This window comes from Balaenoptera ricei, chromosome 16 (assembly GCF_028023285.1).
Source record: "Balaenoptera ricei isolate mBalRic1 chromosome 16, mBalRic1.hap2, whole genome shotgun sequence".
Lineage (NCBI taxonomy): Eukaryota > Metazoa > Chordata > Mammalia > Artiodactyla > Balaenopteridae > Balaenoptera > Balaenoptera ricei.
This window is the reverse complement of record NC_082654.1, coordinates 104334634-104356092: the sequence shown is the minus strand read 5'-3', so window position 1 is coordinate 104356092 and position 21459 is coordinate 104334634.

Sequence of the window (21459 nt, the reverse complement as noted above, 5' to 3'; positions counted from 1 at the left end):
TGGCAAATATCACTATGGGCAGTGTCACCATGGGCACTGTCACCATAGGCAGTGTCACCATGATCACTATTACCATGAGCACTATCACCATGAGCACTATCACCATGGGCACTGTCACCGTGAGCAATATGACCATGCGTACTATCACCAAGGGCACTGTCAACGTGAGCACTCTCACCGTGAGCACTGTCACTGTGGGCATTGTCACCATGAGCACTGTCATCATGGGTACTGTCACCATAGAAACTGTCACAATGAGCACTGTCACTGTGGGCACTATCACCATGGACACTGTCACCATAGACACTGTCACCATGGATACTGTCACCATGAGCACTATCATCATGGGCAGTGCTACCATAAGGAATTTCACCATGGGAACTCCAACCATGGACACCGCCAGCATGAGCACAGCCACCATGGGCAGTGTCACCATGAGCACTGCCACCATGGGCACTATCAACATGGGCACTGTCACCATGCGAACTATCGCCATGAGCACTATCACCATGAGCAGTATTACCATGAGCACTATCCCCAAGGGCACTGTCAACGTGAGCACTATCACCGTGAGCACTATCACCATGGGCAGTGTCACCGTGAACAATATCACCATGGGCAGTGTCACCGTGAGCCCTATTACCATGGGCACTATCACCAAGGGCACTGTCATTGTGAGCAGTGTCACCATGAGCACTGTCACCGTGGGCACTATCAACATGAGCACTGTCACCATGGGCACTGTCACCATGAGAACTGTCACCGTGGGCAATGTCACCATGAGCACTGTCACCGTGGGCACTGTCACCATGGGAACTGTCACCATGAGCACTATCACCATGAGGAATATAACCATGGGCACTGTCACAGTGAGCAATATCACCATGAACACTGTAACCATGGGAAATATCACCGTGGGCACTGTCACCATGGACACTGTCATCATGAGTTCTGTTACCATGGGAAATGTCACCATGAGCACTGTCACCATGGGAACTGTCACCATGAGCACTATCAACGTGAGCACTATAACCATGGGCACCGTCACCATGAGCAATATCACCATTAACACTGTCACCGTGTGCACTGTCAACATGAGCACTGTCAACATGGGAAATGTCACCATGGGAACTCTCACCATGGGCAGGGTCACCATGAGCACTGTCGCCATGGGCACTCTCACGATGGACACTGTCACCATGAGCACTATCATCATGGGCACTGCCAGCAAAAGAAATTTCACCATGGGGACTCCAGCCATGTACACTGCCGGCATGAGCAAAGTCACGATGGTCAGTGTTACCATGAGCACTATCACCATGAGAACTTTAACCATGAGCACTATCATCAAGAGCACTGTCACTGCGAGCATTATCACCGTGAACACTCTCACTGTGAGCACTGTCACCATGAGCACTGTCTCCGTGGGCATTGTAACCATGAGCACTGTCACCATGTGCACTGTCAACATGAGCACTGTCACCATGGGAAATGTCACCATGGGCAGTGTCACCATGGGCATTGTCACCATGGGAAGTGTCACCATGAGCACTATTACCATGAGCACTATCACCATGAGCACTATCACCAATGGCAGTGTCACTGTGTTCACTATCACCGTGAGCACTATCACCATGGGCAGTGTCACCGTGAGCACTGTCACCGTGGTGATTGTCACTATGTACACTGTCACCATGAGCACTGTCACCATGAGCACTATCATCATGGGCATTGCCACCATAAGGAATTTCCCCATGGGAACTCCAACCATGTACACTGCCAGCATGAGCAGAGTCACCATGGGCAGTGTCACCTTGAGCACTATCACCATGAGCACTGTCACCATGAGCACTGTCACCGTGGGCACTGTAACCATGGGAACTGTCACCATGAGCACAATCACCGTGAGCACTATCACCATGGGCAGTGTCACCATGAGAAATATCACCAAGGGCACTGTCACCGTGAGCACTGTTACCATGAGCACTGTCACCATGGGCACTGTCAACATGAGCACTGTCATCATGGGCACTGTCACCATGGGAACTATCACTATGGGCACTGTCACCATGGGTAGTGTCACTATGAGCACTGTCACCATGGGCACTGTCACCATGAACACTGTCACCATGAGCACTGTCACTGTGGGCACTGTCACCATGAGCACTGACACCATTGGCACTTTCAACATGGGCACAGTCACCATGCGAACTATCACCATGAGCACTATCACTATGAGCAATATTACCATGAACACTATCACCAAGGGCACTGTCAAAGTGAGCACTATCACTGTGAGCACTATCACCATGAGCACTGTCACCGTGAGCACTGTCACCGTGTGCACTGTCACCATGTGCACTGTCAACATGAGCACTGTCACTATGGGAAATGTCACCATGGGCAGAGTCACCATGGGCAGTGTCACCATGAGCACTGTCACCATGGGCACTCTCACAATGGACACTGTCACCTTGAGCACTATCATCATGGACAGTGCTATCATGAGGAATTTCACCATTGGAACTACAACCAAGTACACTGCCAGCATGAGCACAGTCACCATGGGCAGTGCCACTATGAGCACTGTCACCATGGGCACTCTCCACATGGGCACTGTCACCATGCCAACAGTCACCATGAGCACTATCACCATGAACACTATCACAAATGGCACTGTCACTGTGAGCACTGTCACTGTGAGCACTGTCACTGTGGGCACTGTCACCATGAGCACTGTCATCATGGGCAGTGTCAACATAGACACTGTCACCATGAGCACTATCATCATGGGCAGTGCTACCATAAGGAATTTCACCATCGGAACTCCAAAGATGTACACTGCCAGCATGAGCACAGTCACCATGGGCAGTGTCACCATGAGCACGGCCACCATGGGCACTTTCAACATGGGCACTGTCACCATGGGAACTATCACCATGAGCACTATCACCATGAGCAGTATTACCATGAGCACTATCACCAAGGGCACTGTCAACGTGAGCAGTATCACCGTGAGCACTATCACCATGGGCAGTGTCACCGTGAGCAATATCACCTTTGGCACTGTCACCATGAGCACTATTACCATGGGTACTATCGCCAAGGGCACTGTCACTGTGAGCACTGTCACCATGAGCACTGCCACCGTCGGCAGTATCATCACGAGCACTATCACCATGGGCACTATCATCATGGGCATTGCCACCACAAGGAATTTCCCCATGGGAACTCCAACCATGTACACTGCCAGCATGAGCAGAGTCACCATGGGCAGTGCCACCATGAGCACTGTCACCATGGGCACTTTCAACATGGGCCCTGTCACCATGCGAACTGTCACCATGAGCACTATCACTGTGAGCACTGTCACCATGAGCATAGTCACCGTGGGCACTGTCACCATGAGCACTGTCACCATAGGTACTTTCAACAAGGCCATTTTCACCATGGCCACTGTCACCATGGACACTGTCATCATGAGCTCTGTTACCATGGGAAATGTCACCATGAGCACTGTCACTTTGGGAACTGCCACCATGGACACTGCCACCATGAGCACTTTAACCATTGGCACTGCCACAGTGAGCACTGTCACCATGAGCAGTGTCACCATGGGAACTGTCACCATGTGCACTGTCACCATTGGAACTCTCACCATGAGCACTGCGACAATGGGAAATGTCACTATGGGCAGTGTCACCATGGGCACTGTCACCATGGGCAGTGTCACTATGAGCACTATTACCATGAGCACTATCACCATGAGCACTATCACCATGGGCACTGTCACAGTGAGCACTATTACCATGGGTACTATCACCATGGGCAATGTCACCATGGACGCTGTCACCATGGGCATGGTCAACATGATCATTGTCACCATGGGCAGTGTCACCATGAGCACTATTACCATGCGCACTATCACCATGAGCACTATCACCGTGAACACTGTCGCCATGGGCACTGTCACCATGGGCACTGTCACCATGGGCACTGTATCCATGGGAACTGTCACCATGGGCACTGTAACCGTGGGCATTGTCACCATTAGCACTGTCATAATGGGCACTGACACCATGAGAACTGCCACCATGAGCACTATCACCGTGGGCTCTGTCACCATGAGCACTGTCACCATGGGCACTGTATCCATGGGAACTGTCACCATGGGCACTGTAACCGTGGGCATTGTCACCATTAGCACTGTCATAATGGGCACTGACACCATGAGAACTGCCACCATGAGCAGTATCACCGTGGGCTCTGTCACCATGAGCACTGTCACCATGGGCACTGTATCCATGGGAACTGTCACCATGGGCACTATCACGGAATGCACTATCACCATGGGAACTGTCACCATGGGAATGGTCACTATGGGCATTTTCAAGATGAGCACTGTCACAAAGGGAACTCTCACCATGAGCACTGTCACCGTGGGCACTGTCAACATGAACACTGTCACCATGGGAACTCTCACCATGAGCACTGTAACCATGGCAAATGTCACCATGAGCACTATCATCATGGGCGGTGCCACCATAACAATTTCGCCATGTGAACTCCAACCATGTATACCGCCAGGAGGAGCACAGTCACCATGGGCAGTGTCAACATGAGCACTGTCACACTGGGCACTTTCAACATGGGCAGAGTCACCATGCGAACTGGCACCATGAGCACTATCACCATGATCAGTATCACCAAGGGCACTGTCACCGTGAGCACTGTCACCGTGGGCACTGTCACCATGAGCACTGTCATCATGGGCACTGTAACCATGGGAACTGTCACCATGAGCACTATCACCGTGAGCACAATCACCATGGGTAGTTTCACCATGGGCAGTATCACCATGAGCACTATCACCATGAGCAGTATTACCATGAGCACTATCACCAAGGTCACTGTCAACGTAAGCACTATCACTGTGAGCACTATCACCATGAGCACTGTCACCATGAGCATTGTCACCGTGGGCAATGTCATCATGAGCACTGTCACCATGGGCATTGTAACAATGGGAACGGTCACCATGAGCACTATCACCGTGAGCACTATCACCATGGGCAGTGTCCCGTGAGAAATATCACCATGGGAACTGTCACAGTGAGCGCTATTACCATGGGTACTATCACCAAGGGCACAGTCACTGTGAGCACTATCACCGTGAGCACTGTCACCATGGGCACTATCACCATGTGAACTGTCACCATGGGAATGGTCACCATGGGCACTGTCAAGATGAGCACTGTCACCATGGGAACTCTCACCATGAGCACTGTCACCATGGGAAATGTCACCATGGGCACTATCATCATGGGCAGTGCCACCATGAGGAATTTCACCATGAGAACTTCAACCGTGTACACCACCAGCTTTAGCACAGTCACCATGGGCTGTGTCACCATGAGCACTGTCACCATGGGCACTGTCACCATGCGAACTGTCACCGTGAGCACTGTCACCCTGGGCAATGTCACAATGAGCACTGTCACCTTGGGAACTGTCACCATGGACCCTGTCGCCATGGGTACTGTCACCATGTGTACTGTCCTCATGGGAACTCTTAGCAAGAGCACAGTCACCATGGGCACTGTCACCATGGACAATGTCACCATGGGCAATGTCAACATGAGCACTCTCACCATGGAAAATGTCACCATGAGCACTATCACCGTGGGCAGTGTCACCGTGAGCAATATCACCATGGGTAGTGTCACCATGAGCACTATCACCATGGACACTCTCACCATGGGCACTCTCACCATGGGCAATGTCATCATGGACACTCTCACCATGAACACTGTCAACATGGGAAATGTCACCATGGTCACTGTCACCAAGGGCACTTTCAACATGGGCACTGTCACTGTGCGAAATGTCACCATGGGCAGTGTCACCATGTGGACTGTCACCATTGGCACTGTCACCATGGACACTGTCACCAGGAACACTATCATCATGGGTAGTGCCACCATGAGGAATTTCAACATGGGAACACCAACCCTGTACACCGCCAGCATGCGCACAGTCACCATGAGCACTATCACCAAAGGCACTGTCAACATGAGCCCTATCACCATGAGCACTATTACCATGGGCAGTGTCACCGTGAGCAATATCACCATGGGCAGTGTCACCATGGGCACTATCACCATGAGCACTATCACCAAGGGAACTGTCACCATAAGCACTATCATCGTGAGCACTATCACCCTGAGCATTGTCACCATGAGCACTGTCACCGTCGGTACTGTCACCATGAGCACTGTCACTATGGGCACTGTCACCATGGGAACTCTCACCATGAGCACTATCACCGTGAGCACTATCACCATGGGCAGTCTCACCATGAGCAATATCACCATGGGCATTATCACCGTGAGCACTGTGATCGTGTGCGCTGTCCCCATGAGCACTGTCACCATGAGCACTATCACCATGGGAACTGTCAACATGGGAAATGTCACCATGGGCACTGTCAACATGAGCACTGTCACCATGGGAACTCTCACCATGAGCACTGTCACCATGGCCAGTGTCACCATGGTCACTGTCACCATAAGCACTGTCACCAAGGGAAATGTCACCATGGGCACTCTCTCCATTTTCACTGTCACCGTGGGCACTGTCACTATAAGCACTGTCCCCATGAGCACTGTTCAACATGAGCACTGCCACTGTGGGCAATATCACCGTGAGCACTGTCACCATGGGCACCGTCACCATGGGCACTGTCACCATGAGCACTGTCACCATGGACACTGTCACCATGAGCATTGTGACCTTGAGCACTGTCACCATGGGAACTTTCACCATGGGCACTGTAACCATGGGCACTGTCACCATGGACAATGTCACCTTGGGAACCGTCACCATGGAAAATGTCACCATGGGCACTGTAACCATGGACACTGTCACCAGGAGCACTATGACCATGGACACTCTTTCCATGAGCATTGTCCCCATGTACACTGTCAACATTGGAACTGTCATCTTGGGCACTGTCACCATGAGAACTATCACCATGAGCACCGTCAATATGGGAACTGCCACCATGAGCACTGTCACCGTGAGCACTGTCACCATGATCATTGTCACCAGGAGCATTGTCATCATGGGAAGTGTCACCATGAGTACTGTCACCATGGGCACTGTCACCATGGGCACTGTCAGCATGGGCACTCTCACCATGGGCACTGTTGACCATGGAAACTGTCACCATGGGCACTGTGAACATGAGCACTCTCACCATGGTAACTCTTACCATGAACACTGTCACCATGGGAAATGTCACCATGGGCACTGTCACCATGGGCACTGTCACCATGGATATTTTCACCATGTGCACTGTCACCATGGGAATTCTCACCATGAGCACTGTCACCATGGTAAATGTCACTATTGGCAGTGTCACCATGGGCACTGTCACCAAGGGCAGTGTCACCATGAGCACTATTACCATCAGCACTATCACCATGAGCACTATCACCATGGGTACTGTCACCATGAGAATTCTTACCATGGGTACTATCACCAAGGGCACTGTCACTGTGAGCATTGTCACCATGAGCACTATCACCGTGGGCACTGTCACCATGAGCACTGTCATCATGGTCACTGTCACCATGCGAACTGCCTCCATGAGCACTATCACAGTGGGCACTGTCACCATGAGCACTGTCACCATTGGCAGTGTATCCATGGGAACTGTCAAGATGAGCCCTGTCACCATGGGAATTCTCACCATGAGCACTGGCACCGTGGGCACTGTCAACATGAGCACTGTCACCATGGAAACTCTCACCATGAGCACTGTCACCATGGGAAATGTCAGCATGGGCACTGTCACCATGGGAAATGACACTATGGGCACTGTCACAATGGGCACTGTCACCATGGACACTGTCACCATGAGCCCTATCATCATGGGCAGGGCCACCATAAAGAATTTCACCATTGGAACTCCAACCGTGTACACCGCCAGCATGAGCACAGTCACCATGAGCACTGTCACCATGGGCTCTGTCACCATGCGTACTGTCACCATGAGCACTATGACTATGAGCATTATCACCATGAACACTATCACAAAGGGCACTGTCACCATGAGCACTATCACTGTGAGCACAATCACCGTGAGCACTGTCACCATGAGCACTGTCACCATGGGCAATATCACCATGAGCACTGTCACCGTGGGTACTGTCACCATGGGAACTTTCACCATGGGCACTGTCATCATGGGCACTGTCACCATAGGAACTGTCACCATGAGCACTGTCACTGTGGGCACTATCACCCTGAGCACTATCAAAATGGGCACTGTCACCATAGGCACTGTCACCATGGACACTGTCACCATGAGCACTATCATCATGGGCAGTGCTACCATGAGCAATTTCACCATCGGAACTCCATCCATGTACACCGCCAGCGTGAGCACAGTCAACATGGGCAGTGTCACCATGAGCAGTGTCCCCATGGGCACTTTCAACATGGGCCCTATCACCATGCGAACTGTCACCATGAGCACTATCACCATGAGCACTGTCACCATGAGCATAGTCACCATCGGGTCTGTCACCATGAGCACTATGACCGTGTGCACTATCACCATAGGTAGTGTCACGGTGAGCAATATCACCATGGGCACTGTCACCATGAGCACTATTACCATGGGCACTATCACCATGAGCACTATTACAGTGAGCACTGTCACCATGGGCAATGTCACCATGTGCACTGTCACCATGAGCACTATCACCATGGGAAGTGTCAACATGGGAACGGTCACCATGGGCACTGTCAACGTGAGCACTGTCAGCATGGGAACTCTCACCAGGAGCACTGTCTCCATGGGAAATGTCACCCTGGACACTGTTCACTATGGGAAGTGTCACCATGAGCACTGTCACCATGGGCACTGTCACTATGGACACTGTCTCCATGGGCACTCTCACCATGGACACTGTCACTGTGGAAAATGTCACCATGGGCACTGTAACCATCTACACTGTCCCCAGGAGCACTATCACCATGGACACTGTATCCATCAGCATTGTCCCCATGGGCACTGTCAATATGAGCACTGTCACCATGGGAACTCTCACCATGAGCACTGTCACCATGGCCAGTGTCACCATGGCCACTGTCACCATAAGCACTGTCACAAAGGGAAATGTCACCATGGGCACTCTCACCATTTGCTCTGTCACCGTGGACACTGTCACCATAAGCACTGTCACCATGAGCACTCTTCAACATGGGCACTGTCACCTAGAGCACTGCCACTGTGGGCACTATCACCGTGAGCACTGTCACCATGAGCACTGTCACCATGGACACTGTCACCATGAGCATTGTGACCTTGAGCACTGTCACCATGGGAACTTTCACCATGGGCAATGTAACCATGGGCACTGTCACCATGGACAATGTCACCTTGGGAACCGTCACCATGGAAAATGTCACCATGGGCACTGTAACCATGGACACTGTCACCAGGAGCACTATGACCATGGACACTCTTTCCATGAGCATTGTCCCCATGTACACTGTCAACATTGGAACTGTCATCATGGGCACTGTCACCATGAGAACTATCACCATGAGCACCGTCAATATGGGAACTGCCACCATGAGCACTGTCACCGTGAGCACTGTCACCATGATCATTGTCACCAGGAGCATTGTCATCATGGGAAGTGTCACCATGAGTACTGTCACCATGGGCACTGTCACCATGGGCACTGTCAGCATGGGCACTCTCACCATGGGCACTGTTGACCATGGAAACTGTCACCATGGGCACTGTGAACATGAGCACTCTCACCATGGTAACTCTTACCATGAACACTGTCACCATGGGAAATGTCACCATGGGCACTGTCACCATGGGCACTGTCACCATGGATATTTTCACCATGTGCACTGTCACCATGGGAATTCTCACCATGAGCACTGTCACCATGGTAAATGTCACTATTGGCAGTGTCACCATGGGCACTGTCACCAAGGGCAGTGTCACCATGAGCACTATTACCATCAGCACTATCACCATGAGCACTATCACCATGAGCACTATCACCATGGGTACTGTCACCATGAGAATTCTTACCATGGGTACTATCACCAAGGGCACTGTCACCGTGAGCATTGTCACCATGAGCACTATCACCGTGGGCACTGTCACCATGAGCACTGTCATCATGGTCACTGTCACCATGCGAACTGCCTCCATGAGCACTATCACAGTGGGCACTGTCACCATGAGCACTGTCACCATTGGCAGTGTATCCATGGGAACTGTCAAGATGAGCCCTGTCACCATGGGAATTCTCACCATGAGCACTGGCACCGTGGGCACTGTCAACATGAGCACTGTCACCATGGAAACTCTCACCATGAGCACTGTCACCATGGGAAATGTCAGCATGGGCACTGTCACCATGGGAAATGACACTATGGGCACTGTCACAATGGGCACTGTCACCATGGACACTGTCACCATGAGCCCTATCATCATGGGCAGGGCCACCATAAAGAATTTCACCATTGGAACTCCAACCGTGTACACCGCCAGCATGAGCACAGTCACCATGAGCACTGTCACCATGGGCTCTGTCACCATGCGTACTGTCACCATGAGCACTATCACTATGAGCATTATCACCATGAACACTATCACAAAGGGCACTGTCACCATGAGCACTATCACTGTGAGCACAATCACCGTGAGCACTGTCACCATGAGCACTGTCACCATGGGCAATATCACCATGAGCACTGTCACCGTGGGTACTGTCACCATGGGAACTTTCACCATGGGCACTGTCACCATGGGCACTGTCACCAGGAGCACTATCACCATGGACACTCTTTCCATGAGCATTGTCCCCATGTACACTGTCAACATTGGAAGTGTCATCATGGGCAATGTCACCATGAGCACTGTCAACATGAGCACCATCAATATGGGAACTGCCACCATGAGCACTGTCACCATGGACACTGCCACCATGAGCACTGTCACTGTGAGCACTCTCACCATGATCATTGTCACCAGGAGCATTGTCATCATGGGATGTGTCACCATGAGTACTATCATCTCCAGGACTGTCACAGTGAGCACTGATACCGTGAGCACTCTCACCATGAGCACTTTCATCATGAGCACTCTCACAGTGAGAAATATCACCTCGAGCACTCTCACCGTGAGAACAGTCACTATGAGCACTGTCACCGTAAGCACTGTCATCATGGGAACTGCCACCATGAGAACTTTCAAGATGGTAACTGCAACCATGGAAACTGCCACCATGAGCACTGTGACCATTGGCAGTGCCATCATGAGCACTATCACCATGAGCACTATCACCATGAGCACTATTACAAAAGGCACTTTCACCATGAGTAGTATCACTGTGAGCACCATCACCGTGAGCACTGTCACCGTGGGCACTGTCACCATGAGCTCTGTCACCATGGGCTCTGTCACCATGGGAACTGTCACCATTGAGCACTATCACCGTGAGCACTAACAGCATTGGCAGTGTCACCGTGAGCAATAGCACCATGGGAACTTTCATGGTGAGCACTATTACCATGGGCACTATCAACATTAGCACTATCACCGTGAGCACTGTCACCGTGGGCACTGTCACCGTGTGCACTGTCACCATGGGCAGTGTCACCATGAGCACTGTAACCGTGGACACTGTCATCATGGACACTGTCACCATGAGCACTATCATCATGAGCAGTACCACCATGAGTAATTTCACCATGGAAACTCCAACCATGTACACTGCCAGCATGAGCACAGTCACCAAGGGCTGTGTCACCATGGGCACTGTCACCATGGGCACTATTACAAAGGACACTGTCATCATGAGCTCTATTACCATGGGAACTGTCACCATGAGCACTGTCCTCTTACGAACTGCCAGCACGGACACTGCCACCATGACCACTGTAACCATTGGCACTGCCAACGTGGGCACTGTCATCATGAGCACTGTCACCATGAGAACGGTCACCAGGGACACTGTCACCATGGGCACTATCAGCCAGAGCACTGTCACCGTGAGCACTATCACTGTGAGCACTATCACCCTGAGCACTGTCACCGTGGGCACTGTCACCATGCGCACTGTCACCATGGGCACTGTCACCATGGGAACTGTCACCATGAGCAGCATCACCGTGAGTACTATCACCATGGACAGGGTCACCGTGAGCAATATCACCATGGGCACTGTCACCGTGAGCACTATTACCATGGGCACAATCACCATGAGCACTATCACCGTGATCACTGTCACCGAGGGCACTGTCACCATGAGCACTATCTCCATGAGCACTATCACCAGGGGCACTGTCACCGGGAGCACTATCATAATGGGCACTGTCACCATGGGCACTGTCACCATGGGCACTGTCAACATGGGAACTCTCATCATGAGCACTGTCACCATGGGCCCTCTCACCATGGGCACTGTTCACAATGGACACTGTCACCATGGGCACTGTGAACATGAGCACTGTCACCATGGTAACTCTTACCATGAACACTGTCACCATAGGAAATGTCACCATGAGCACTATCATCATGGGCAGGGCCACCATGAGGAATTTCACCATGGGAACTCCAACCATGTACACTGCCAGCATGAGCACAGTCACCATGGGCATTGTCACCATGAACACTGTCACCATGGGCAATTTCAACATGGACACTGTCACCATGCGGACTGTCACCATGAGCACTATCACTACGAGCACTATCACCATGAGCACTATCACAAAAGGCACTTTCACCATGAGCAGTATCACTGTGAGCACAATCACCGTGAGCACTGTCACCATGAGCACTGTCACCGTGGGCACTGTCACCATGAGCTCCGTCACCATGGGCTCTGTCACCATGGGAACTGTCACCATGAGCACTATCACCGTGAGCACTAACAGCATTGGCATTGTCACCATGAGCAATAGCACCATGGGAAATTTCATGGTGAGCACTATTACCATGGGCACTATCACCATTAGCACTATCACCGTGAGCACTGTCACCGTGGGCACTGTCACCGTGTGCACTGTCACCATGGGCAGTGTCACCATGAGCACTGTAACCGTGGACACTGTCATCATGGACACTATCACCATGAGCACTATCATTATGAGCAGTACCACCATGAGTAATTTCACCATGGAAACTCCAACCATGTACACCGCCAGCATGAGCACAGTCACCAGGGTCTGTGTCACCATAGGCACTGTCTCCATGGGCACTATCACAAAGGACACTGTCATCATGAGCTTTATTACCATGGGAACTGTCACCATGAGCACTGTCCTCTTACGAACTGCCAGCACGGATACTGCCACCATGAGCACTGCAACCATTGGCACTGCCACCGTGGGCACTGTCATCATGAGCACTGTCACCATGAGAACGGTCACCAGGGACACTGTTAACATGGGCACTCTCACCCAGGGCACTGTCACCGTGAGCACTATCACTGTGAGCACTATCACCCTGAGAATTGTCACCGTGGGCACTGTCACCATGCGCACTGTCACCATGGGCACTGTCACGATGGGAACTGTCACCACGAGCACTATCACCGTGAGCACTATCATTAAGGGCACTGTCACCCTGAGCACTATCACCGTGAGCACTATCTCCGTGAACACTTTCACCATGACTACTATCACCGTGGGCACTTTAAGCATGAGCACTATCACCATGAGCACTGTCACTACGGGCACTGTCACCGTGTTCACTGTCACCATGAGCACTGTAACCATGAGCCCTATCACCATGGGAACTCTCACCATGGGAACGGTCACTATGGGCACTGCCATGATGAGCACTGTCACCATGGGAACTCTCACCATGAGCACTATCACCATGGGAAATGTCACCATGGGCACTGTCACCATGGGCGCTGTCACCATGGAAACTGTCACCATGAGCACTATAATCATGGGCAGTGCCACCATAAGGAATTTCACCATTGTAACTCCAACCATATACACCGCCAGCATGAGCACAGTCACCATGGGGACTGTCAACATGAGCACTGTCACCATGGGAAATGTCTACATGAGCACTATCACCATGATCACTATCACCAAGGGCACTGTCACCATGAGCACTATCACCGTGGACAATGTCACCATGAGAACTATCACCGTGAGCACTATCACCATGGGAAGTGTCACCGTGAGCACTGTCACCATGGACATTGTCACCGTGGGCACTGTCACCATGAGCACTGTCACTGTTGGCACTGTCACCATGAGCAATGTCACCGTTGCCACTGTCACCATGTGCCCTGTCACCATAGGCACTGTCACCGTGGACACTGTCACCATGAACAATATCATCATAGGTAGTGCCACCATAAGGAATTTCACCATGGGAACTCCAACCATGTATAGCACCAGCATGAGCATAGTCACCATGGTCAGTGTCACCATGAACACTGCCACCATGGGCACTTTCAACATGGGCACAGTCACCATGCGAACTATCACCATAAGGACTACCACCATGAGCAATATTACTATGAACACTATCACCAAGGACACTGTCAACGTGAGCACTATCGCCGTAAGCACTATCACCATGAGCGCTGTCACCGTGAGCACTGTCACCATGGGCACTGTCACGGTGTGCACTGTCACCATGGGCAATTTCAACATGGCCACTGTCACCATGGGCACTGTCACCATGGGAACTCTCACCATGAACACTGTCACCATGGGAAATGTTATTATGGGCAGTGTCACCATGGGCACTGTCACAATGGGCAGTGTCACCATGAGCACTATTACCATGAGCACTATCACCCTGAGCACTATCACCATGGGCACTGTCACAGTGAGCACTATTACCATGGGTACTATCACCAAGGGCACTGTCATCGTGAACACTGTCACCATGAGCACTGTTACCGTGGGCCTTGCCACCATGAGCTCTGTCATCATGGCCACTGTCACCATGCGAACTGCCACCATGAGCACTATCACAGTGGGCACTGTCACCATGAGAACTGTCACCATGGGCAGTGTATCCATGGGAACTGTCACCATGGGCACTATCACGGTGAGCACTATCACCATGGGAACTGTCACCATCGGAACAGTCACCATGCGCACTGTAACCATTGGCACTGCCACAGTGAGCACTGTCACAGTGAGCACTGTCACCATGGGAACTGTCACCATGTGCAGTGTCACCATGGGAACTCTCACTATGAGCACTGTCACCATGGGAAATGTCACTATGGGCAGTGTCACCATGGGCACTGTCACCATGGGTAGTGTCACCATGAGCACTATTACCATGAGCACTATCACCATGAGCACTATCATCACGGGCAGTGTCACCATGAGCACTATCACCGTGAGCACTATCACCATGGGCAGTGTCACCATGAGCAATATCACCATGGGCACTGTCACCATGAGCACTATTACAATGGGCATTATCACCATGAGCACTATCACCGTGAGCACTTTCAGTGTGGGCATTGTCACCATGTGCACTGTCACCATGAGCACTGTCACCATGAGCACTATCACCATGGCAAAGGTGACCATGGGAATGGTCACCATGGGCAATGTCAACATGAGCACTGTCACCATGGGCACTGTTACCATGGGCACTGTCACCATGGGTATGCTGACCATGGGCACTTTCAACATGGGCACTGTCACCATGCGAAAAGTCACCATGAGCACTATCACCATGAGCACTATCACCAAGGGCACTGTCACCAAGGGCACTGTCACCGTGAGCACTATCACCGTGAGCACTATCACCATGGGCAGTGTCACCATGAGCAATATCAACATGGGCAGTGTCACCATCAGCACTATTACCATGGGAACTATCACGTTGAGCACTATCACCTTGAACACTGTCACCGTGGGCACTGTCACCATGGGCACTGTCAACATGAGCACAGTCACCATAGGAACTCTCACCATGAGCATTGTCACCATGGCAAATATCACTATGGGCAGTGTCACCATGGGCACTGTCACCATAGGCAGTGTCACCATGATCACTATTACCATGAGCACTATCACCATGAGCACTATCACCATGGGCACTGTCACCGTGAGCAATATGACCATGCGTACTATCACCAAGGGCACTGTCAACGTGAGCACTCTCACCGTGAGCACTGTCACTGTGGGCATTGTCACCATGAGCACTGTCATCATGGGTACTGTCACCATAGAAACTGTCACAATGAGCACTGTCACTGTGGGCACTATCACCATGGACACTGTCACCATAGACACTGTCACCATGGATACTGTCACCATGAGCACTATCATCATGGGCAGTGCTACCATAAGGAATTTCACCATGGGAACTCCAACCATGGACACCGCCAGCATGAGCACAGCCACCATGGGCAGTGTCACCATGAGCACTGCCACCATGGGCACTATCAACATGGGCACTGTCACCATGCGAACTATCGCCATGAGCACTATCACCATGAGCAGTATTACCATGAGCACTATCCCCAAGGGCACTGTCAACGTGAGCACTATCACCGTGAGCACTATCACCATGGGCAGTGTCACCGTGAACAATATCACCATGGGCAGTGTCACCGTGAGCCCTATTACCATGGGCACTATCACCAAGGGCACTGTCATTGTGAGCAGTGTCACCATGAGCACTGTCACCGTGGGCACTATCAACATGAGCACTGTCACCATGGGCACTGTCACCATGAGAACTGTCACCGTGGGCAATGTCACCATGAGCACTGTCACCGTGGGCACTGTCACCATGGGAACTGTCACCATGAGCACTATCACCATGAGGAATATAACCATGGGCACTGTCACAGTGAGCAATATCACCATGAACACTGTAACCATGGGAAATATCACCGTGGGCACTGTCACCATGGACACTGTCATCATGAGTTCTGTTACCATGGGAAATGTCACCATGAGCACTGTCACCATGGGAACTGTCACCATGAGCACTATCAACGTGAGCACTATAACCATGGGCACCGTCACCGTGAGCAATATCACCATTAACACTGTCACCGTGTGCACTGTCAACATGAGCACTGTCAACATGGGAAATGTCACCATGGGAACTCTCACCATGGGCAGGGTCACCATGAGCACTGTCACCATGGGCACTCTCACGATGGACACTGTCACCATGAGCACTATCATCATGGGCACTGCCAGCAAAAGAAATTTCACCATGGGGACTCCAGCCATGTACACTGCCGGCATGAGCAAAGTCACGATGGTCAGTGTTACCATGAGCACTATCACCATGAGAACTTTAACCATGAGCACTATCATCAAGAGCACTGTCACTGCGAGCATTATCACCGTGAACACTCTCACTGTGAGCACTGTCACCATGAGCACTGTCTCCGTGGGCATTGTAACCATGAGCACTGTCACCATGTGCACTGTCAACATGAGCACTGTCACCATGGGAAATGTCACCATGGGCAGTGTCACCATGGGCATTGTCACCATGGGAAGTGTCACCATGAGCACTATTACCATGAGCACTATCACCATGAGCACTATCACCAAGGGCAGTGTCACTGTGTTCACTATCACCATGAGCACTATCACCATGGGCAGTGTCACCGTGAGCACTGTCACCGTGGTGATTGTCACTATGTACACTGTCACCATGAGCACTGTCACCATGAGCACTATCATCATGGGCATTGCCACCATAAGGAATTTCCCCATGGGAACTCCAACCATGTACACTGCCAGCATGAGCAGAGTCACCATGGGCAGTGTCACCTTGAGCACTATCACCATGAGCACTGTCACCATGAGCACTGTCACCGTGGGCACTGTAACCATGGGAACTGTCACCATGAGCACAATCACCGTGAGCACTATCACCATGGGCAGTGTCACCATGAGAAATATCACCAAGGGCACTGTCACCGTGAGCACTGTTACCATGAGCACTGTCACCATGGGCACTGTCAACATGAGCACTGTCATCATGGGCACTGTCACCATGGGAACTATCACTATGGGCACTGTCACCATGGGTAGTGTCACTATGAGCACTGTCACCATGGGCACTGTCACCATGAACACTGTCACCATGAGCACTGTCACTGTGGGCACTGTCACCATGAGCACTGACACCATTGGCACTTTCAACATGGGCACAGTCACCATGCGAACTATCACCATGAGCACTATCACTATGAGCAATATTACCATGAACACTATCACCAAGGGCACTGTCAAAGTGAGCACTATCACTGTGAGCACTATCACCATGAGCACTGTCACCGTGAGCACTGTCACCGTGTGCACTGTCACCATGTGCACTGTCAACATGAGCACTGTCACTATGGGAAATGTCACCATGGGCAGAGTCACCATGGGCAGTGTCACCATGAGCACTGTCACCATGGGCACTCTCACAATGGACACTGTCACCTTGAGCACTATCATCATGGACAGTGCTATCATGAGGAATTTCACCATTGGAACTACAACCAAGTACACTGCCAGCATGAGCACAGTCACCATGGGCAGTGCCACTATGAGCACTGTCACCATGGGCACTCTCCACATGGGCACTGTCACCATGCCAACAGTCACCATGAGCACTATCACCATGAACACTATCACAAATGGCACTGTCACTGTGAGCACTGTCACTGTGAGCACTGTCACTGTGGGCACTGTCACCATGAGCACTGTCATCATGGGCAGTGTCAACATAGACACTGTCACCATGAGCACTATCATCATGGGCAGTGCTACCATAAGGAATTTCACCATCGGAACTCCAAAGATGTACACTGCCAGCATGAGCACAGTCACCATGGGCAGTGTCACCATGAGCACAGCCACCATGGGCACTTTCAACATGGGCACTGTCACCATGGGAACTATCACCATGAGCACTATCACCATGAGCAGTATTACCATGAGCACTATCACCAAGGGCACTGTCAACGTGAGCAGTATCACCGTGAGCACTATCACCATGGGCAGTGTCACCGTGAGCAATATCACCTTTGGCACTGTCACCATGAGCACTATTACCATGGGTACTATCGCCAAGGGCACTGTCACTGTGAGCACTGTCACCATGAGCACTGCCACCGTCGGCAGTATCATCACGAGCACTATCACCATGGGCACTATCATCATGGGCATTGCCACCACAAGGAATTTCCCCATGGGAACTCCAACCATGTACACTGCCAGCATGAGCAGAGTCACCATGGGCAGTGCCACCATGAGCACTGTCACCATGGGCACTTTCAACATGGGCCCTGTCACCATGCGAACTGTCACCATGAGCACTATCACTGTGAGCACTGTCACCATGAGCATAGTCACCGTGGGCACTGTCACCATGAGCACTGTCACCATAGGTACTTTCAACAAGGCCATTTTCACCATGGCCACTGTCACCATGGACACTGTCATCATGAGCTCTGTTACCATGGGAAATGTCACCATGAGCACTGTCACTTTGGGAACTGCCACCATGGACACTGCCACCATGAGCACTTTAACCATTGGCACTGCCACAGTGAGCACTGTCACCATGAGCAGTGTCACCATGGGAACTGTCACCATGTGCACTGTCACCATTGGAACTCTCACCATGAGCACTGCGACAATGGGAAATGTCACTATGGGCAGTGTCACCATGGGCACTGTCACCATGGGCAGTGTCACTATGAGCACTATTACCATGAGCACTATCACCATGAGCACTATCACCATGGGCACTGTCACAGTGAGCACTATTACCATGGGTACTATCACCATGGGCAATGTCACCATGGACGCTGTCACCATGGGCATGGTCAACATGATCATTGTCACCATGGGCAGTGTCACCATGAGCACTATTACCATGCGCACTATCACCATGAGCACTATCACCGTGAACACTGTCGCCATGGGCACTGTCACCATGGGCACTGTCACCATGGGCACTGTATCCATGGGAACTGTCACCATGGGCACTGTAACCGTGGGCATTGTCACCATTAGCACTGTCATAATGGGCACTGACACCATGAGAACTGCCACCATGAGCACTATCACCGTGGGCTCTGTCACCATGAGCACTGTCACCATGGGCACTGTATCCATGGGAACTGTCACCATGGGCACTGTAACCGTGGGCATTGTCACCATTAGCACTGTCATAATGGGCACTGACACCATGAGAACTGCCACCATGAGCAGTATCACCGTGGGCTCTGTCACCATGAGCACTGTCACCATGGGCACTGTATCCATGGGAACTGTCACCATGGGCACTATCACGGAATGCACTATCACCATGGGAACTGTCACCATGGGAATGGTCACTATGGGCATTTTCAAGATGAGCACTGTCACAAAGGGAACTCTCACCATGAGCACTGTCACCGTGGGCACTGTCAACATGAACACTGTCACCATGGGAACTCTCACCATGAGCACTGTAACCATGGCAAATGTCACCATGAGCACTATCATCATGGGCGGTGCCACCATAACAATTTCGCCATGTGAACTCCAACCATGTATACCGCCAGCATGAGCACAGTCACCGGGGTCTGTGTCACCATGGGCACTGTCTCCATGGGCACTATCACAAAGGACACTGTCATCATGAGCTTTATTACCATGGGAACTGTCACCATGAGCACTGTCCTCTTACGAACTGCCAGCACGGACACTGCCACCATGACCACTGTAACCATTGGCACTGCCAACGTGGGCACTGTCATCATGAGCACTGTCACCATGAGAACGGTCACCAGGGACACTGTCACCATGGGCACTATCAGCCAGAGCACTGTCACCGTGAGCACTATCACTGTGAGCACTATCACCCTGAGCACTGTCACCGTGGGCACTGTCACCATGCGCACTGTCACCATGGGCACTGTCACCATGGGAACTGTCACCATGAGCAGCATCACCGTGAGTACTATCACCATGGACAGGGTCACCGTGAGCAATATCACCATGGGCACTGTCACCGTGAGCACTATTACCATGGGCACAATCACCATGAGCACTATCACCGTGATCACTGTCACCGAGGGCACTGTCACCATGAGCACTATCTCCATGAGCACTATCACCAGGGGCACTGTCACCGGGAGCACTATCATAATGGGCACTGTCACCATGGGCACTGTCACCATGGGCACTGTCAACATGGGAACTCTCATCATGAGCACTGTCACCATGGGCCCTCTCACCATGGGCACTGTTCACAATGGACACTGTCACCATGGGCACTGTGAACATGAGCACTGTCACCATGGTAACTCTTACCATGAACACTGTCACCATAGGAAATGTCACCATGAGCACTATCATCATGGGCAGGGCCACCATGAGGAATTTCACCATGGGAACTCCAACCATGTA